This window comes from Schistocerca gregaria, chromosome X (assembly GCF_023897955.1).
Source record: "Schistocerca gregaria isolate iqSchGreg1 chromosome X, iqSchGreg1.2, whole genome shotgun sequence".
NCBI classification, from domain to species: domain Eukaryota; kingdom Metazoa; phylum Arthropoda; class Insecta; order Orthoptera; family Acrididae; genus Schistocerca; species Schistocerca gregaria.
Window position 1 is genome coordinate 103,103,968 of NC_064931.1, and position 23,262 is coordinate 103,127,229.

Sequence of the window (23,262 nt, forward strand, 5' to 3'; positions counted from 1 at the left end):
CAGCAAAAGTTCTTACAATGGAATATGAGCATGTTAGAATGCAATAGTGCAAAACAGGTGCTACTATGGCATGTACGTATGATAACAAACTCACAAGGTCTAATAGGGCAATTAGCACGTCACGGTCACAGGATTAGAAAGCGTGGAATTTTAAACTTTGTTGGTGAAATAACCAAAGTGCTTTTTAGAACACTAGATGAAGATTACGCATCTTATTTTAAAAGCAACATCAACCTGCTTGAAGGAGAACAGAAGGGATTACTTAGGTTGTCAAAAGAACAGGTTACTATTGTTAAGTCAACATTACATATTTTCAACCATATTGTAAATTCAATAGGAAGAAATGAAAAGATAATTACAAAAGGGATATTGAAACTGTATCAGCAGGTGTTGCAATATGAGAATTCAACAGACCGACAATTGAGAAAAATTGCTATTTCGGTGACACTAAATGAGCAACTTACACAGTTAATATCAATATTCAATGAACTAGAGAGAGAGTATGATTTATTGATAACAGCTATTGTCAATGCTAAGAAGGGAATATTACAATCACACTTAATAAATCCTATTCAAGTTGTAAAATATCTTGAACTAATTAAAGATGAGATTAAAGATAAGCAATTCACAGTAGCTCTAACAAAAGACGTGGGGTACCAGTTAAAGATGAATATTGATTTAGATGTATTTGTTGCTGGTAATATATTAAGTTATGTACTAAACACTCCATTAATCAATAACAGTGTGCTTCACATATACAAGCTCTGGCCATTACCAGTCGAGGTTGATAGAAATAAATGGTTGTTTATGTATATAGCACCAGAGAAGGAATTTTTATTAATGGACGATGCTAAAAGACAGTATGTAAAATTAAGCAATGAACAGTTGGTTTGTAAAATGATTGAACCTGATCACAGTATATGTAAACAGACCTTTGTCTTACTTTCCACTTATGATCATGAAGTTTGTGAAGCTAGAATGCTTCAACCAGTAATTAAAATTCCTGCTGATTGCATTCAGAAGTACATAATATTGAATGAAAGTGTCTGGACACAAATTAGAGGAAATGAATGGCTTTTTGTAGCACCTAAGGACGAGGGATTCACAATATTATGTAACGAGCAAACGCCATCAGACATAATTATACGAGGAACCGGTAAACTGAAATTTTTGGGCAAGTGTAAAAGTTATGGAGCTCAGATATTAATCCAATCTGAACATATTATTAGATCAAATGTATCTATTAATGACATTGTGCCAAATTTAAATATGAACATAGATTGTTGTATGGTAAATGATGAAAAACGTAAAATACCAGACTTACCTCTGTATTTATCAATTACACCAGTTGTTAGACAGTAAGATGATTTGACAGTAGCAGGACATAAGTTGGACGAATTGGAAAATAAGATATCGTATCAACAAAGGACACTTTTAAAATGTTTACAGTTGATAGTATACCTACCTGGAGTTACTTTGGTACAGGTATAGTCATGCTGATTGTGGTATTGTGTATCTGTAGATACTGTAATTGTTGTCGAAGTTGTTTCAAATTCTTGTTGAAAAGTATGGACAATGATTGTAGTAGAAGAATATGTGTAAGAAATAAAATTGTGAATCAATATGTAAACAAAGAGATAGTTCAATATCAGCATAGTGGTAATACTAATTAAGAAGAGGAAAGAATTATGTTTGAACCAGTGTCGAGTATTTACACTGAAAATCCTGGTGATATAGTTTAATGGGACTACGCCTAACAAACATGAATGAAAATATGTATACTGTATATTATTGTAAATGAGTTTTCAAATTGTATATTATCTAACAGCCTTGAAATGAGTGTGAAATGTATTGTTCATTTGCTCAAACAAATGTTGAGGTAATTGTATAAGTTAGTTGGAATCAAGGAAAATTGTATTGAGATATGAAGATTTATACAAATGTGAATTCAAATTGTGTATTGTCTGAGAAACTTAAAATGAGTATGAAATGTATGGTTCATTTATTGAAACAAAGGTTGAAATAATTGTAAAGTCAATTGTAATCAAAGAAAACTGTACTGATGTGTGGCAGATTTATAAATAAAGCATAACAAGTTTATAAGGCACTAGGAGCACTTGAAAATTTTGCACTCTCGGGAATGGAGATTGCAAAATTTTCCCCGTAGGGGGGAGATATCGTGAATAAATTATGAATAGACCTATGTTAAGCTGTCTGTGAAGTTACGGTCCTGTGACATAGCAGTAGGAGCCGTTGTTATATGCATTAAACAGATGGAAAGCCTCCATTCAAGGTTAGTACACAACAGAAATAGGTGGTGCGGCGTAGTGCCTGGTAACAGGAAACTTCCACTCAGAGCGGTTACTTGACAGACTCAGGGATCGGAAGGCAGCCAGAGTGATGGAAGATTCCCCAATCATCATAGTAACGTCACAGGAAACTATATAAATGGCAGCTTAACAGCCTGTCGAGGATTCCGCTAGTATTCTGCCTCCGACAAAGACACTGCGCTACTCTGCCTCAGGGGCGGGACTTACACTCTCACGGCATCTAGTTGCACAGAGTAGTAGTTACACCTCCCACAGTTTAGTTCAGGTGTCAGTGCCTTGTAAGCTTGAGTAATGTTTACTCTAACTTACTCTCTTCTTCATTAGAAGCTTATTTACAATCACACCGAGTTCCCCGGTTTAAAAGTTATTCCAGCTTTACAGATTCTGCTCCAGAACTACGAGCTGGACGAGCACATTCCGCCTCAGCCAGGTTAGTGTCTAGCTCCCTCTTCCTGATCCGCTCGCAGGAAACCAATCAGACATGACAACCTGATAGGGAAGATGCAGTTCAACAGATGAAGCCTACTCAAAAGCAGAACTTCTAAGCTACAGTTAGCAAGTTTGCAATGACCATATGGACAACTCATCCCAGAGACTGGAGCGCCTAATAAAAAATCACTGCATTAACAATTAACACAACTGCTGATAGTGGACGAAGCACACTGCTCAGCAGATTACTGCAGACTAAAATGGTCACTTCTTCAGAACAAAAAGGTAGACACATAAGGGGCTGAGTACAAGACTGATTCCATGTGGGTGCCAAGGTATTTTGAGCTAAATGCAACGTTTTGATTTGTAGAGTAGCATATAGTAGATATATGTGAGTCCTGGCATATTGTGGCAGATCAGGCTGGCATCCTCCACCTGCTCTACTTACTCCCAAACTAGTACCAATATTTTTCTCTCTCTTTTCTGTCTCTGGGTGTCTTTTGGTTCTGACTTCCAGTAATATTCATATGTGACGTAGGCACAAATCTGCCCATTTGTTATTTCAGACAGATTTCATTGTTATAGTTGTGGTCTCAAAACCTGACAGCAAAAATTAAATTAGTTTTATTTAAAACAATGTTAGTTAAAAGTTATGTTTGATTACAAATTTTACTACAGTAAATAGAAGAGAAAGTATTTTGAGCTACTAGATAGATTTGGTAATGATGTGTGACAATGCTGGCCTGCTTTGTTTATCTCTTCATTTGTTGCCCTCGGTTTCGATGTACTGGCTGGAAAAATGGGGGATGTACCTACTGTAAATGATGTAGCCAACAGATGCACAGTCCTGTTTCACAGTCTTTTACCTTCACTTTTCACAACCCCCCTCCCAATAATACAGAGTTATATATGGCCAGTGCACTATTGTTCTAACTTCCTATAAGCCTCATTAATAGTTAGCAGGCGAAAATCCAAATACTGCTACAATAGTTTACTGTTTAACATCTATGAGCAGTAAAAGCCTAACCACAAAGTTCATAGTTCTTGAAGAATATAAAGGTATGTATGGAGCAGAGACTGTCACTGTTTTAACACACGGCCTAACTGTGTAACACTTACTACATTGTTAAGTTGATGCATTGATGTTGTTCTAATCAACACAGGTTCCTCATCTGAAACTTGGCCATGACCAAAATCTGGGCCCTTGTATATCCTCACAATAATAGGTACTGAAACTACACACTGTTTTAAGTTAAATCTACAGATATTACAATTAAATCTTAAGTCATTAAATTAACTGAATACATCGAAAAATTCCTTCCTTTGAACAGTTTCTTCACCTGCAAGGTGTAGGCTGCATTATTTGTTTAAATTGTGAAATTAACAAATATAGTTATGCAAACAATACTTTTGACAAAACTATTAATTACTTTGGAATTAATTGAGGGCTGGCTTTCTTAACAAATTTTCCAAGAGAGTCAAATAAATATTTAAAGAATGATAGTGTTTCGTCTTTCATATGTTTATAATTATTATAGAGTTTTTATCTGCTTATAAAGTCAACAACAGAATTTAAGTTATGAAACAATTACTGATTTCATCATATAATGAAAGATACTACCTATTAATACTCAAAATAAATCAGAAAATCCATTACATACATAAAACAAAGCAAAAAATTAGATCTGGTGTTATATTCTTTAAAACTGATGGCCGACCTTTCTCTTTTATGAAAATGCTGATTATATTCATGTATCCCGCCATTAGTGGGGAGTCTTGCCGTGCCTCAGTGATACAGATAGCCGTATCTTAGGTACAACCACAACGGAGGGGTGTCTGTTGAGAGACCAGACAAACGTGTGGTTCCTGAAGAGGGGTAGCAGCCATTTCAGTAGTTTCAAGGGCAACAGTCTAGATGATTGACTGATCTGGCCTTGTAACAATAACCAAAACGGCCTTGCTGTGCTGGTACTGCAAACAGCAGAAAGCAAGGGGAAACTACAGCCGTAATTTTTCCTGAGTGCATGCAGCTTTACTGTATGATTAAATGATGATGGCGTCCTCTTGGGTAAAATATTCCGGAGGTAAAATAGTCCCCTATTCGGATCTCTGGGCGGAGACTATTCAGGAGGATGTCGTTATCAGGAGAAAGAAAACTGGCGTTCTACGGATCGGAGTGTGGACTGTCAGATCCCTTAATCAGGGAGGTAGGTTAGAAAATTTAAAAAGGGAAATGGGTAGGTTAAAGTTAGATATAGTGGGAATTAGTGAAGGTCAGTGGCAGGAGCAACAAGACTTCTGGTCGGGTGACTACAGGGTGGTAAACACAAAATCAAATAGGGGTAATGCAGGAGTAGGTTTAATAATGAACACGAAAATAGGAATGTGGGTAAGCTACTAGCAAAAGCATAGTGAATGCATTATTGTGACCAAGATAGATATGAAGCCCACAACCACTACAGTAGTACAAGTTTATATGTCAACTAGCTCTGCAGATGACGAAGAAATTGAAGAAATGTATGATGACACAAAAGAAATTATTCTGATAGTGAAGGGAGATGAAAATTTAATAGTCATGGGTGACTGGAATTCGAGTGTAGGGAAAGGGAGAGAAGGAAACGTAGTAGGTGGATATGGATTGGGCCCCAGAAATGAAAGAGGAAGCCGTCTGGTAGAATTTTGCACAGAGCATAACTTCATCATAGCTAACACTTGGTTCAAGAATCATAAAAGAAGGTTGTATACATGGAAGAACCCTGGAGATACTAAAAGGTATCAGATAGATTATATAACGGTAAGACAGAGAGTTAGGAACCAGGTTTTAAACTGTAAGACGTTTCCAGGGGCAGATGTGGACTCTGACCACAATCTTTTGGTTATGACCTGTAGATTAAAACTGAAGAGACTGCAAAAAGGTGGGAAGTTAAGGAGATGGGACCTGGATAAACTGAAAGAACCAGAGGTTGTACAGAGTTTTATTGAGAGCATAAGGGAAAAATTGACAGGAATGGGGGAAAGAAATACAGTAGAAGAACAATGGGTAGCTTTGAGGGATGAAGTAGTGAAGGCAGCAGAGGACCAAGTATGTAAAAAGACGAGGGCTAGTAGAAATCCTTGGGCAACAGATGAAATATTGAATGTAATTGATGAAAGGAGAAATATAAAAATGCAGTAAATGAAGCAGGCAAAAAGGAATACATAGATCTCAAAAATGAGATCGACAGGAAGTGCAAAATGACTAATCAGGGATGGCTAGAGGACAAATGTAAGGATGTAGTGGCTTATCTCACCAGGGGTAAGATGGATACAGAAAAATTAAAGAGACCTTTGGAGATAAGGGAACCACATGTATGAACATCAAGAGCTCAGATGGAAACCCATTTCTAAGCAAAGAAGGGAAAGCAGAAAGGTAGGAGGAGTATATAGAGGGTCTATACAAGGGTGATGTACTTGAGGACAATATTATGGAAATGGAAGAGAATGTAGATGAAGATGAAAAGGGAGACACGACACTGCGTGAAGAGTTTGACAGAGCGCTGAAAGACCTGAGTCGAAACAAGGCCCCTGGGGTAAACAACATTCCATTGGAACTACTGACTGCCTTGGGAGAGCCAGTCCTGACAAAACTCTACCATCTTGTGAGCAAGATTTATGAAACAGGCGAAATACCCTCAGAGTTCAAGAAGAATATAATAATTCGAATACCAAAGAAAGCAGGTGTTGACAGATGTGAACATTACCGAACAATCAGTTTAATAAGCCACAGCTGCAAAATACTAAGTCAAATTCTTTACAGGGAGTGAAAGGCTATTTACAATTTGTAGTGAAACCAGATGGCAATTTTAAGAGTCGAGGGACATGAAAGAGAAGCAGTGGTTAGGAAGGGAGTACGACAGGGTTGTAGCCTCTCCCAGATGTTATTCAATCTGTATATTGAGCAAGCAGTAAAGGAAACAAGAGAAAAATTTGGAGTATTAAAATCCATGGAGAAGAAATAAAAACTTTGAGGTATGCCGATGACATTGTAATTCTGTCAGAGACAGCAAAGGAATTGGAAGAGCAGTTGAATGGGGTGGATAGTGTCTTGAAAGGAGGATATTAAGATGAACGTCAACAAAAGCAAAATGAGGGTAATGGAATGTCGTCAAATTAAGTCGGGTGATGCTGAGGGAATTAGATTAGGAAGTGAGACACTTAAAGTAGTAAAGGAGTTTTGCTATTTGGGAAGCAAAATAACTGATGATGGTCGAAGTAGAGAGGATATAAAATGTAGACTGGCAATGGCAAGGAAAGCGTTTCTGAAGAAAAGAAATTTGTTAACATCGAGTGTAGATTCAAGTGTCAGGAAGTATTTGTATTTGTATGGAGTGTAGCCATGTATGGAAGTGAAACATGGATGATAAATCGTTTGGACAAGAAGAGAATAGAAGCCTTCAAAATGTGGTGCTACAGAAGAATGCTGATGATTAGATGGGTAGATCACATAACGAATGAGGAAGTGCTGAATAGGATTGGGGAGAAGAGAAGTTTGTGGCACAACTTGGCCAGAAGAAGGGATCGTTTGGTAGGACATGTTCTGAGGCATCAAGGGATCACCAATTTAGTATTGGAGGGCAGCGTGGAGGGTAAATATCGTAGAGGGTGACCAAGTGATGAATACACTAAGCAGATTCAGAAGGATGTAGGTTGCAGTAGGTACTGGGAGATGAAGAAGCTTGCACAGGATAGAGTAGCATGGAGAGCTGCATCAAACCAGTCTCAGGACTGAAGATCACAACAACAAATTTCACATATATTAATGATAATTAGTTAAAATTGGAGAAACTAATTTAAGAGGGCAGATGGCAAAGCAAGAGGGGAAGTAAAATTATCCCAGCTCGCTTTGTCACAGATGATACCACTTGCAGATTTTGACTCTGTGCTTATTATATTCCATCTTTGACAGCTATACTTCTATTACTCCTATTTTTATAAACAAGGTGGCTTACTTCATTAACTCATTGAGCCATTAGTTATGAATTTTGCATAATCAACCATGATGTTCTATGCTGCACTTGTGCCCATAAAAAGATTAGTGCCAATGCATATTCATAAAATGGCCAATGCATATTCATAAAATGATTCCATATAATTTCCAAAGTCCTAGATCACTACACTTTCTACAGGCCAAATTATTATTATTAATTGTAGTCTATACTGAACAGTAATTTTTTTCCTGTGAAGTTAAGAAATTGGTCTTCATCCAACAATAGGATGTTGAAGACAATATGTGAAAAAGTGAAACCAAAATAGTGTTGGTGCATACATTTTTTTGGCAAACACCAAGTTGTACTCATTAAGATTTTCAGCTTTATGACTTCAGACTGATGTGCTACTGAAGAGGCATCACAGAAGAGGCTACATAAACCAGGTTGGTGGGCTTTACAGTACTTGTGTAGTACAGTATCCTTAGTGTGGGTGACACAAACATAGGAAATTCAATGTAAGCAGCCACACTGTTACAGCCCATTTTAAAAATCATAACTATATTTTTGTACTGTATGTCAGACACTAATACTGAAGCATTTGCAGAGACCTTGGAGAAAATTAACTAATTTTTTGCAAAATGGTCTGAGGACAGAACATATATTCTTGGAGACATAAATACTGATTTGAGACTAATGCAACCACACAATTTAGTTATCCTAAAATGCTTAGATTGGATGACTTTTATTGCAATAATGATAGTTCATAACAATTTTTCTGTCATCACGAGTGTTCATTAATGATACTTCAGAGAACAGTTGGTTTTCGACTACCTCGCATTGTGTTCTGAAATGAAAACTATCCCCCCCCCCCCTCCCACAGAGGTATTCCACTGCTTACCCAATTCATGCGATATCCTTGTCTGCCCCTATTATGAACCAATAGGCCCATGGGGCTTATCCTGCAATAGATGCATCTCCCATCCCCCCATCAAAGGCAGAGACAAATGTGAAAGCAGTTATGTGATCTACGAAGTTATCTGCAACCACTTTCTGGCATTTTACAAGGTCATGACCACTAACAAGTTGTATGTCCGCATCAACGGCCACCGCAATACAGGCCAATCCTGCTCAGTTCCCTTTTTCTATTTTCCAAATTTGCCATGACCCTAAAATATTGTTGTTCACTTTTCACGTGTGGGATTTCAAAATGTTCACAAAAACAGTTTTTGTTAGTTCTACATGAGTACATAAAATGCACTTAATTTACTTTTCATTGTAAGCATCAATCACTCATAGTGTTATCTCAGACTGAAATAATGATTTAATGTATAGTTCACTGCAACAGATGTGCAACTGTTGCCATTTGCAGAATTGTAAGATTCAGGTTTTGGATTCTGCGGTCTCTCAATTCTAAAATCACTGTTCTTTTATTTTGAACTATGCCATACAGTACTGGGAAGTTCATAAGCCATGTTGCTTATTCACTACCTGTATGTTGAACTTTACTTAAAACAAATTTTGGTTACTGCTCTTAAAATATTTTGGTAGGCTTATTCATAATTTTTTGTTTGAAGTAAAGGTGCCGTGATAATGTATCTTATTACACATATTTGATTAATCTTAATGGTATACAGAAAATAAAAAGTAAATGTGACAGTAAATTCTTTTTTATATTTTCTTGTATCATGTCCTGACATGAGGTCCTTCCTACACAAGATTATACCTACTTTTTTGAAGCTCTTTCTCTTAGGTACATATCATGAATATTTATGCTGGGTACTACCTTTGTGGGTGTAGGTCTGGCACAAGTGTTATTGCTCTCTTTCACAACAATAGTGTTCTGTTATGGTGTGTACGAATCCAAAGAAATACTAGTATTTGTTAAAAGGAGGGAATTATGTTTGATCCAAGAACGGTAATGCTTATCCCTAACTAATTAAAATTTTTGTCATTAACACAAATCAAATTCTATATTATTCATGGAGTGAAGCAAAGAGTAGTTACAATGAAAAAAACTGAGATGGAAGATATTAACATAAATTAAGGCCAGGTGGGGAGCAAGAACCAAGGACATGTTGTAGTGCTGGTTTCCAAATGTGGAGCTCTGAGAAACTGGTGCCTAGTGGGAAGAATCCACACGGCACAAATGGTGAAACAGGCATCAAGGTCATGAATGTAATATTGTAGAGCATGTTCTGCAACAGGATATTGTGAGTTGCCAGTACATACCCTGGGTGTGTGACTATTCATCGTAATTGATAATTTAATGGGAGTCACACCAATGTAGAAGGCTGAAAAGTGTTTACATAACAGCTGGTATATGACGTGTGTCGTTTCACAGGTGGCTCTCCCTTTGATGGTGTATGTTTTTCCAGTTACAGGGCTATTATAGGTGGTGGTAGGAGTGTGCATAGGGCAAGTCTTGCAGCGGGGACGGTCACAGGGGTAGGAGCCATACAGTAGCAAGGTGGCTGCAGGTGGAGCATAGGGTCTGACAAGAATGTTGCAAAGATTTGGGGAGGGGTAGTGATGGAAAGCTAATCTAGGTGTGGTGGGCCAAATGTCAGACAGGTCATCATTTTAGGAAGTTGTGGACCAGTCAAAGTAGCTGATTAATGTATTCCAGACAAGGATAATACTGAGTCGCCAATAGTGTGCGCTGAAGGTGTTTTGTGGAGGGATCAGCAGTACGAAGATTGGATGTGATCGCCCAGGAAACGTGATTTTTAAATAGGCTGGCGAGGTAATTACATGCAGTGATGGCTGAAGTGAGTATCGTGGTGTATTGCTGTAATGGAGTCTGCAGACGAACAAATACATGTGCCTTGGATGCCAAGGCTGTATGCAGTCCACAACAATCAGTCTTTCCTTCTCATTCCATATGGTGTCTCCCCCGAACCACAGTTCTGGGTGACTTTCCCACAATCTACCCCTTTTTCTAGACCTCTCCAGTCTTTTTCCTTCACCCTGCTCCCTTCTCCTTCGACCCTTCTGCCTGCAGAAGCAGCCACTGGCTCCAAAAGCTTGCCAATCGCAACAGTCTTATGTGTGTGTTCTGCTGCTTGGCGAGTAGATTTTTTTATCTATCCAATTAAATAGTTTCAACACACCCCACAATAGATTTTTCCACATGTGTAGTGCAAACCAACCTTTCCTTCTTCCCTCCCCTCCCCCCCCCCCCCCCCCCCCCGCCCACGACCCCAAACACACAGAAATTCATGATACCAATTTCTTTTATTGGTTTCTTTGGTTTGGGTGGCAGTGGGGAGCAAGGACATAACTGACAAAACACACATAAAACTGGACATTATATAAATCTATAATGGAGATGCTGAGTCACAGATAGGTACAACAAGAAGAATGTCAAACAAAGCTTCCAGTCAAAGACACTCCTGACCACTGTCTCTGGCTGCCAAGGTCAGCCTGTGAGCAGCACTGCATGATGCTCAAATTTTGCCTTGGCGACCAAAGACTGCAGCCACGTTTGACTCTGATGAAGGGCTATTTTGCCAGAAGCTTTCTTTGACAGTCTTTTTGTCAAACCTATCTGTGAATCAGTATCTCCACTATATGGTGAGTTGCAACTATCCTTTTCACAATATTGTCAAACATTGATCTTCCTTTTTTATTGGTGTGAGATGACAAAGCAAGCCACATACAGTTACTGGTGTCACTATTCTAAACAACTGCTTTTGTTGTTATAACCAGTGCTTGATTTGTGATGGTATTCCGCACCAATACCTATGATTAAAAAAAAGCATTAAAATAATGGTTTAAAACTTTGATTAAAAAGAACACTCCCTGATAGGACACAGTACTGGCACCTCTTTTTTTTTTTTATTTTTTTTTTACAAATCAAGCATGGTCGTAACTGTTGCTACTTCTGCTTTTTTTTTTATTTCTTCAAGGTCATGTCACATCCATAAGGTCAAATCAAACTGAACATATCTAGAAGAAACTCTTGCAAATAAGTGCTCATTTTACATAGCCCATTATATACTATCATAGACTGATCACTCTGAAGTTACAAGCAGAGTAGAGGTGCAGCGTGGAAAAGAACTGAACACATGACAAATAAGAAGCTGTGTAATATTGGTTGAATGTGTTACAATTGGCTCATTATACCGTATTTTAAACATATCCACAGTGAATCTTTGATGAGATTTCTAGGACGGATGAATATTCAGTATTTCTTCATCCCATTTACATTTGGATTGCAGGAAGTTATGCAGTCAAAAGACTGGTTCAGTAACATCTGACTACAAACCCTAAACTTCATGGAATATTTCCTCGCAATAAGAGAGAAATGCAGGTGCAAGTCGCAGTCCAGCAGAAATTTTCACATGTCACTAATAGGTGTTACATCTATACCTAATACAGCTGATGTCTAACAGTTTGCAGTAACACAACACATTTTGAATAATTTAATGTATTATAACAAAACATTCTACATTCCATGCAGAACAAATCATAAAATACTTTTATTTCGTCCTTTCTCACAGCTTTACTTTTGAAGAAATGTAAGCAACTCAATCAAACAAAGTTATCCTTGGACGGACCAGTAAACTCTTCTCAAAGTGTGTATTCTTCCCCCTCCCTTCCAAGGGACACACAAGTAACATTATGCAATGATTCTGTAATTAATTTCTCTGGGTGGGGATGGGAGCAGGGATTGTGAACAACTCACATATAAAATTGATCAATATAATATATGTAAGAGACATAACTCCTTTTGCAATAAACAAATTTATTTTACTGCAGTTGTTTTTAACATGTCATACTAAAAAATCACATTAATTGCAACAGTAACTCCAGCACATGGGATACAAGTGTCATACACTTCATTAAACATTTTATGACAGTGGGTTTTCACATTGGAATGTACACCATTCCATTTTCTTGAAGTATATCTATGAGATTATTATTGGCAGTACCATAACATTACTATGTTACCAGACAAATTAATTTGGCACAGATAGTCAAATATAAAATAATGATTTTGGGTATTGGCCATGGCCTATCACTTCTAAGCATCCCATAAAACATAGGTTGGTGGCAGAGAAAGTCTGGTTGTGCAATCCTGTAGTTGGTCTGTCGTGGTACTGGATTCACCATGTGTTTCTGAAAATAAATCAAAGGTATATTGAATGAATTATTGCATATCTTTTGATAGAATCTGGTAGTAATGGAAAAAACAAACATAAGTAGAGTAAAATAACTACATGTCAAAATACAAAAGGATTAAGTATGTACTGATTAGTAACAGGAATTTTGTATGTAGAGTACACCACTCCATCACCAATGAGGTACAAATCACTCTCAAATGAAGCAACCAGGAGTAAAAACTCCTGCATTTGAGCAAATATTTAGTTGTGAAACGGTGAAGCATATAAATAGCTAATCTGATAACATGTTGCAATTACTTTGTAAATGGGCAGCTGTAGACAGTGATGTTAGTGTTTATAGTGTTTACCAACAATCATTTTGTAGGTGCATCTTCAATGGTTGGTTGGTTTGATTGAGAGAGGGGGAAAGGGACGAAACTACGAAGTCATCAGACTCTTGTTCTGAATAATACAATGCCACAAATGTGAGAATAAAATGAACAAGACAATATTGCAGCACTGTAGTATACAGAGAAGTTGCACAATTAGAAAATTGCAGCGAAATGCAGGAAGATCCGCAGCAGATAGGCACTTGGTGCAGGGAGTGGCAACTGACCCTTAACATAGACAAATGTAATGTATTGCGAATACACAGAAAGAAGGATCCTTTATTATACGATTATATGATAGCGGAACACTGGTAGCAGTTACTTCTGAAACATATTTGGGAAGTATGCGTATGGAACAATTTGAAGTGGAATGATCATATAAAATTAATTGTTGGTAAGGTGGGTGCCAGGTTGAGATTCATTCAGAGAGTCCTTAGAAAATGTAGTCCATCAACAAAGGAGGTGGCTTACAAAACACTCGTTCGAGCTATACTTGAGTATTGCTCATCAGTGTGGGATCCGTACCAGATTGAGCTGACAGAGGAGATAGAGAAGATCCAAAGAAGAGCGGCACATTTCGTCACAGGGTTATTTGGTAAGTGTGATAGTGTTACGGAGATGTTTAGCAAACTGAAGTGACAGACTCTGCAAGAGAGGCGATCTGTGTTGCGGTGCAGCTTGCTGTCCAGGTTTCGAGGGGGTGTGTTTCTGGATGAGGTATCGAACATATTGCTTCCCCCTACTTATACCTCCCGATGAGACCACAAATGTAAAATTAGCGAGATTCCAGTGCGCACTGAGGCTTTCTGGCAGTCATTCTTCCCGCGAGCCATATGCGACTGGAACAGGAAAGGGAGGTAATGACAGTGGCATGTAAAGTGCCCTCTGCTACACACCACTGGGTGCCTTGCGGAGTATAAATGTAGATGTAGATTTCATTGCTGGGCACAGTGGGACAGTGCAACAGAATATGGATCACTGTCAACTGGCGCCGAACTGACACTCTGGCGGATCTTCACGGCTCAGGAGGTAACCATGGATCACCTAAGTGTGGCCAATGCGGAGCCGGCAGAGGAAAACTGATTCCATCGATACGTAGTCTCCTTAATGAAACACTGTTTGTTGTGTGTACTGTTATGCTATTCCGTCTCCCAAAGCCGAAAAACCCTACGGCGTACGTCAGAACGACACAGGTCACGTTCAGAGATGCCCATCTCCAGAAGTGGTTTCCGCATAGTTTGTTAGGCTAACCTGTCAAAAAGTTCATTGTGTGGGATGCCAATGTGTCCTGGGGTTCACACAAACACCACTGAACAACGGGACCAGTTCAAGGCATAGATGGACTCCTGGATGGATGCTACCAAAGGATGGCGAGGGTAGCACTGGTCGATAGCTTGTAGCCTGCTCAAGGAGTCACTACACACAAGAAGTGATTCCCCGGGGCATGAATGGATATACCAAAGTGCATGAGAGATGGCCACCAGCTCTGCAGGAATACACTGTTGTTGTTGTTGTTGTTGTTAAAGTTTCTTCGTTCACTATTATTGTTGTTATTTCCACGGTTTGGTTCCCACCCTCTGTGTGATGAACCTAAAAAGTCGTTAAATCTGTTGTTTTGTTCAAAGGTTCTATCAAGTTTGTCCACATATTTCAAGAATTGTTCTATGGACTCATCTGGACCATATACTAAACCCCGTTGTACTCTTTTTGGAAGCCCCCGTTTTAGTGCATCAATTTGAGTTAGCTCATCAAATGGCTTATCCAGATGCACTAATTTTTGCAACTGTTTCTCACAATAGGCTTTCATTGACCCATCAGATTCTCTGTAACTAGGACCATTCAAGAATTCACTTTTGATTCGAGCTTGCTCAGTTTCAGACCAAAATTTGGTTAGAAAACATTTTTCGAAATCTTCAAAGGACATTTCCGCAGAACAATTCTGATTGGCCCACGAAAGCGCCTCACCATCAAGTAATTTCTTTACAAATTTTATCTTAACACTATCTGTCATTATGGACGTGAACTGCTCCTTGCAGAATTGCATGAAGTCTTTTGGGTGTATATTCTTGTCACCGGGATAAGTTTTAATGGGAAAATTTCCCCATACCCCATTACAACTATTACTAAAACCTTTTTGCAACATATTTTCTTGTATTTCTACAAATTTTCTGTCTACAGTTTTTTCGACATTACCTACTCTACTACAAATTTCTGTGACCTTTTTGTCAGAATCAGATTTAAAAGATTCAATTTCGCTTTCAAAAAATCGTTTTGTCTGGTCAAATCCATTTCTCAATTGAGAATTTTCCTCATTTACAAAATCAACAACTTTTTTAAGTTTTGACTGGTTATTTGAAATTTCGTTACTTAAATCAGTTTCAAGGACAGAAATTTTGCTCTCAACCGTGTCCACGACAACTAAGTTCTTTTTGGTTCGACTCAAAAGTAATTCGCCATTCTTCGAGAACCTGATTAGTGTGAGCAATCTGTTCTGTATTTGAATTTATTTCTCATTTTAAATCACACACAGCCTTCGAAATCGACCTGTCCACCTGTTGTTGTGTCTGTTCAATTTGTTGACGTAATTCAGCACGAGAATAGTCCATCTTCGAGTTTAACTCTGAAAACATTTGTTTTAACATTTCCAACATTCCTACACTGTCAGAAGCACTTTCCCTAATAGGTGTACTTGCTACACCGCTGTCAATAGTGAAATCTGCGTCTTTTTCCATTATTTTAGAAAGCAGGTACTTATCTTTGTGTCCGTCGGCGGTCGTTGGTGTCCGCGTTTTGCGAAATTTCTTCAATTCCAGGATGGTTTCGCTCGGTTGATTCACTCCTCTTCTTGTGACCCCAGAATCGACGTATTTACTTCTGAAGAATGACTGGTCGATCGTATATCCTCTTCTTGTGGTCCCAAAACCGACGTACTTTCTTCTTGTGATCCCAGAAGAGAAGTATTTTATTTTGAAGAGTCACTGCGTGGTCGTCAAATCCTCTGCTTCCTCCACCAAATTATAACATCCCAGCTCCTCCACCAAATTATAACATCCCAGCTTCCTCAACAAAATTATAACGTCCCAGGACTTTCTGCACCAAATTATAACATTTCAGCTCCTCAACACCAAATTAAAACATTGCATTAGGAGGTGTCTGCTTCGTGCAAAAGGTCTTGAGTTCATATTGACGACAACAAGTAATTCTTCATTACAGACGTCTATTTACAAACAGAACTGACAGACTTCACAGACTCAACAACTGACTCTCCGAGCTAACCGCACTGCATATCCGCACTGAACTGACCTGGAAACTGACAACTCGTAGGTGTATTAATATCTTTCCAAACAATGAGAGTCTTTGACAATGTTTTGTTTACAATACGATAGCAATTCACGACTTAAAACTAAATTAGACATTACAGAATTTTAGTACAGATTAAAGTAAGTAAAAGGACAGTACATATAAATTCTTACAAGCATAATTTCCAAATAGATTTTATAACATTTTTCTACCAGCTTCTGGATAACCTTCACCAGATTTGTACCGATGTTTCCAGAAATATCTTGACATTGGTTCTGGATATTTCTTGAGTGATTTAGAACAACTATCTATATGTAAAATGATTTAAATCGTGTATCAAAACGCAAACAAATCTTTTTAGCAATATTTCTTGATACAAATCGTCTTTCGAAATTAGTTTATGAAACAGTTTTCACAAGTTTTCGTATTTTTGCGATCATAATATAGAATTTCTCCATAGAAAGTTCCAGAAGTGTGCATTAAACGTTCATTTACAGACTTTCTCTTTAGCTGGTGAGTTTTTAAAAGTATCTTGTCCATATTATACGAAATAATTTAGCTCAAAACTGATAATTTATACAATTAATCAGAGCTACAGCAAACAGTGAGTCTTTCTTTTACAAAATAAAATATAATTACAAAATTGAATGAAAATAGGTTACTAACACTAATATATATTTACATTAATTCTATTTTTGTTCTTCCTGTGCAAAATGTCCTAATATTGACACAGTACCATATTTAAACATCACCAAAGTTTCCCTTTACATTTTGCATATCTGTATCGACATTCCCTAAAAGTCTGCAGTATCGAATACTTCAATATGTCCCAATATGTTGTTGTTGTTGGGATGTTTAAGGGGGACTAAACAGCTAAGGTCATCAGTCCCCCATTCCAAAAAACCGGCGAAACAAAATTTACGGAACAGGTAAAACCCCAAGGGGGGAGGAGACGCCCCTCCCCCCAGTCACTGAAAGAACACCAATGTGTCAGCGAACACTAGAGACAAGAAGAGTACAGACGAACACTGGACAGAAAGAAACGGAAGAAAATAAGAGGGTCGGAGACTGGTTGACTGACCATGGGTACAAAAATTGGGAAAGAGTCAACCATCCGAATACACACATTAAAATCTGCAACCAATGAGACACTCGAGGACAAGATACACAGAAAGGGAAAGGGACAGGTCCCCCCTAAATGGAACCATAAAAAGGACTACCACGGATAAAATTTAAAACGTCGTCAGCCATGGAGGCATCGTCGCATAAAACCAAAGGCAACATGCCCGGGAGATTAAAAGTCTGCCGGAGGATGCGCAGGCAGGGACACTCCAACAAAATGTGGGCGACCGTCAACCGGGACCCACACTGACACAGGGGGGGATCCTCCTGACGCAAAAGATGTCCGTGCGTCAGGTAGGTATGGCCGATGCGGAGCCGACACAGGACGACAGAGTCCCTGCGAGAAGCCCGCAGGGAGGACTGCCACACATCGGTCGTCTCCTTGACAGCCCGCAGTTTATTCGGAGAAGTCAGGCTACGCCACTCGTCACGCCACATCTGAAGCACCTTACGGCGCAACGCCAGCTGCAAATCACGAGCCGGGAGGCCGATCGCCAAAGTGGGGGCGTCGACCGCCCCTTTGGCCAGCCTGTCGACACGTTCATTCCCCGGGATGCCAACGTGACCTGGCGTCCAAACAAAGACCACCGAACGACCAGAGCGGGTAATGGCAAAAACAGACTCCTGAATAAAGGATACCAGAGGACAAGAGGTATAGCAGCGGTCGATAGCCTGGAGGCTGCTCAGGGAGTCACTGCAGATGACGATGGACGTACCTGAGCAGGAACGCATATGCTCAAGAGCGCGCAATATGGCCACCAGCTCTGCAGTAAAAATACTGCAGCCAGCCGGCAAGGAGCGCTGTTCAACATGGGCAGCGTGAGCAAAAGCGTAGGCAGGACGACCATCCACCAGGGAACCATCAGTGTAGACAGGCTCACAGCCTGAAAACGAGGCGACGAGCGCAAGAAAACGGTGACGGAGGGCCACATGCGGAACCGAGTCCTTGGGTTCCCGTGCCAAGTCCAGGCGGACGGACGGACGGGTCATACACCAGGGAGGCGTGGGTGCACAGGCCCGGAAGGGCGGCAGAAGAGGGAACGACCCCAGTTCCGACAGCAGGGACTGGACACGGACAGCAATGGAAAGCCCAGACCTAGGTCGCCGGTCGGGCAGAGGGAGGACCCTGGCAGGGAAAAGCAGGCGATGATTGGGATGGCCCGGTGAGCAATGCACATGGACAGCATAGTCGGCGAGCAGTCGGTGTCGGCGAATCCGCAGCGGGGGAACCCCGGCCTCCACCAGCAGACTATCCACGGGGCTCGTACGGAAAGCACCAGTTGCAAGCCGAACCCCACAGTGGTGTATGGGGTCCAACAACGTCAACACTGAGGGCGATGCAGACCCATAGGCCAGGCTCCCATAATCAAGCCTGGACTGCACAAGGGCTCTGTACAATCGCAACAGCGTGCTGCGATCTGCACCCCAAGACGCATGGCTCAGGCAGCGGAGGGCGTTGAGGTGCTGCCAGCACTTTTGCTTCAGCTGAGTAATATGAGGAACCCATGTGAGCCGGGCATCAAAGACGAGTCCTAAGAAGCGGCTAGTGTCCACCACTTCAAGTAGGTGACCGTCGAGGTAAAGTTCCGGATGAGGGTGGACCGTCCGACGCCTGCAGAAGTGCATAACTCGAGTCTTGGCCGCAGAGAACTGAAATCCATGAGTCAGAGCCCATGATGCCGCCTTGCGAACGGCTGCTTGCAGCCTGCGTTCGGCGACTCCCGTAGTCGTTGAGCTAAATGAGATGCAGAAGTCGTCGGCATACAAAGAAGGAGACACCGACGACCCCACAGCTGCAGCCAGACCATTAATGGCCACTAGAAATAAGGAAACGCTCAATACCGAGCCCTGCGGGACCCCATTTTCCTGTATATAAGATGAACTAGAGGCGGCACCGACTTGCACCCGGAAAGAGCGGCGCAATAAAAAGTTTTGAAGAAAAGCTGGAAGCTGACCACGAAGACCCCACTCGCGCAACGTAGCAAGGATGTGATGCCTCCATGTTGTGTCATATGCCTTCCGCAGATCAAAAAATACAGCAACGAGATGCTGACGGCGGGAAAAGGCCGTACGGATAGCAGATTCCAGCCGCACCAAATTGTCCGCAGCAGACCGGCCCTGACGGAAGCCACCCTGGGATGGAGCGAGGAGACCGCGCGACTCAAGGACCCAACACAAACGCCGCCCCACCATACGTTCGAGCAATTTGCACAAAACGTTGGTTAGTGTAATGGGGCGATAGCCGTCCACCGCCAGAGGGTCCGCACCGGGCTTCAAGATGGGAACGATAACACCCTCTCGCCATTGCGACGGGAACACGCCCTCGCTCCAAATGCGGTTAAAGATGGTGAGGATGTGTCTCTGGCAGTCCCTGGAGAGATGCTTCAGCATCTGCGCGTGGATGCAGTCCGGTCCTGGCGCTGTATCAGGGCAATTGGCGAGGGCAGCAAGGAATTCCCTCTCGCTGAAAGGAGCATTGTATTTTTCAGAACGACGTGTGTGGAACGATAACGGCGTCCGCTCGGCGCGCTCCTTTAGAGAGCGAAAGGCAGGAGGGTAAGTTGCAGTCGCAGAGCTCGTAGCAAAGTGCGTGGCAAGGTGGTCAGCAATGGTGGCGGCGTCCGTGCAGACAGCGCCATCCAGGGAGATTCCAGGGACACCCATAGGGGTCTGGTATCCATAAATCCGCCGGATGCGGGACCACACGACCGACGGGGAGACACGGGAGCCCAAGGATGAAATGTACCTCTCCCAGCATTCCTGCTTACGCCGTGCAATAAGACGACGGGCCAAGGCACGGAGCTTCTTAAAGGCGATGAGGGTCTCCAGAGACGGGTGCCGCTTATGACGCTGGAGAGCCCGCCTACGGTCGCGAATAGCCTCAGCAATCTCCGGCGACCACCAGGGGACAGACTTCCTCCGAGGGAGTCCAGAAGAGCGAGGGATGGCAGTCTCGGCCGCAGAAATAATTGACGAGGTCAAGACACGGACCACCTCGTCAATGTCACCCTGTGGGAGAGAAGCAATGGTGGCAGCGGAAGTAAAAGCCGGCCAGTCAGCCCTGTTGAGAGCCCAGCGGGGCAGGCGACCAGAAGAATGACACTGGGGCAGTGACAAATAGATGGGAAAATGGTCACTACCACACAGGTCAGGATGCACTCTCCAGTGAAGGGATGGGAGAAGTCCGGGGCTGCAAAGAGAGAGATCGATGGCCGAGAACGAGCCATGGGCCACACTGAAATGCGTGGGAGCACCGGTGTTCAATAGGCTAAGGTCGAGCTGAGCCAACACATGCTCCACAGCGCGACCACGGTCATCGGAGACAGTCCCACCCCATAGAGGGTTGTGGGCATTGAAATCGCCCAGAAGCAGCAATGGCGGCGGGAGTTGAGCCAGCAGCGCAGCCAAGACATGTCGGGGGAGTTGCCCATACGGAGGAATGTAAACAGAGCAAACAGTAATAGCCGGCGAGAGCTCAATCCTGACAGCGACTGCCTCTAAAGGCGTCAGAAGGGGTACTGGTGAGCTACAGACAGAGTGGTGAACAAAGAGGCAAACTCCACCTGAAGCTCGTTGACAGTCAGCGCGGTTCTTATAGTATCCCCGATAACCGCGAAGGGCAGGGGTCCGCATTGCTGGAAACCAAGTTTCCTGAAGAGCAATGCACAGAACAGGGGAAACACTCAAAAGCATCCGGAGCTCAGGCAGGTGGCGGAAATAACCGCCGCAATTCCACTGGAGAATGGAAGCAGGAAGGGACTGGGAGGGCGTTAAGTCCACTAAGAGGCAGACGGCGCCGCAGAGTCAACGGCCGCCACCGAGCGAGAGTCAGCTGTGTCCATAGGAGACGTCCCCGAGGGTTCCGTGAGGGCGAGATCCGCGGCAGAGGCGAGGATCTCCACCGCATCCCCAGAGCCAGAGCTATTGACAGCAGGCGGTACTGAAACTGCCGGAGCGTCCTTCTTCTTGGACACGTTCCGGTCCTTCTTCTCGCGTCTGTCCTTTGGCTTAGAGGGCTGGGAGAGTTTCTCTGAAGGAGCGTCGGAGGCTGACGACGACGCAGAAGCCCTACGACCAGCAGGTGGATGAACCTTCAGCCACTGGCTGACATCCGGCGGGGTAGCAGAAGAAACGGAAGAAGGGAGGGCCCCGAGGGACCCCTTCCGCGAGAGAGGAGCCGGCAGAGACGACGCCGGCGGAGACGACGCCGGCAGAGAAGGGGGAGGGGGAGGGGGAGGGATCGAGCCCCCTGGTTTTGGAGCAGATGTCACTCCTGAAGCATGTGCGGGGGGAGTGACAGAAGGGGGTTTGCCCCCAACTGCTAAGGGGGCAACAGAGGAAGGCTTGCCCCCAGACACAAGGGGGGCAGACAGAGATGGACGGCCCCGAGGGCCAACTGAAGGCGGCACAGAGGAGGCGACAACTGCCGCCCGCGAGGGCGACGATAACGTAGCTGCAGCATAAGAAGTTTGAAGAGGGACAGGATGCAACCTTTCAAATTTCAGTTTTGCCTCGCGATAAGTAAGCCGGTCCAGGGTCTTAAATTCCATAATCTTCCGCTCCTTATGAAGAACGGGGCAGTCCGGCGAGCATGGAGAGTGGTGTTCCCCACAGTTGACACAGACAGGCGGAGGCGCACATGGAGAATCGGGATGGGAGGGGCGTCCGCAATCTCGACATGTGGCACTGGATGGGCAACGGGAGGACATATGCCCAAACTTCCAGCACTGGAAGCACCGCATCGGGGGAGGGACGTATGGCTTGACGTCACAACGGTAAACCATTACCTTGACCTTCTCAGGCAATACAGCACCCTCGAAGGCCAAGATAAAGGCACCGGTGGCCACCCTGTTGGTCTTGGGTCCTCTGTGCACACGACGGACAAAATGCACACCACGTCGTTCCAAGTCAGCTCTCAGCTCGTCATCGGACTGTAACAAGAGGTCGCGATGGTAAATAATCCCCTGGACCATATTTAAGCTACTGTGGGGAGTGACGGTAACAGGGACATCTCCCAGCTTATCACACAAGAGCAACGCCCGTGACTGGGCTGGGGAGGCCGTCTTGAGGAGGATGGACCCATTCCTCATTTTAGACAAACCCGCCACTTCCCCAAACTTATCCTCCAGGTGTTCCACAAAAAACATAGGCTTTGTCGAAAGAAAGGAGTCACCATCACTTCTGCTGCAGACAAGGTATTGTGGTACATAAGGCTCCTGCTTGGCAAAAGATCTGCGTCCCTCCCATGGCGCAGCCAACGAGGGGAACGACTGAGGATCATATTGTGCAGCATCGAATTCAATTTTACCTCGCTTAGAGACGCTGGTGGCAGTGCGGCCACCAGCTTGCTGAGATTTATTGCGCTTCATTGCGCCACATCCGCCCAGATGCCACCTACTCCGAACGAGGGCTCTCCCCAAGGGCGCCACCCAGCCAAAGCAACGGGTACCTGGCCGATATCCCATTGCCCGGAGTCCCCGTGCCCCAGACAAGATGGGCACATACTCCTTGGCATGCATGGGGAGGAAACAGCTCTGGCATCTGTAGTGCGATCCCTGCGTGGTCAGGGGGCTACCACCAAGAGGGTACATGACGACCCCACCACAACGGACTGGCTACC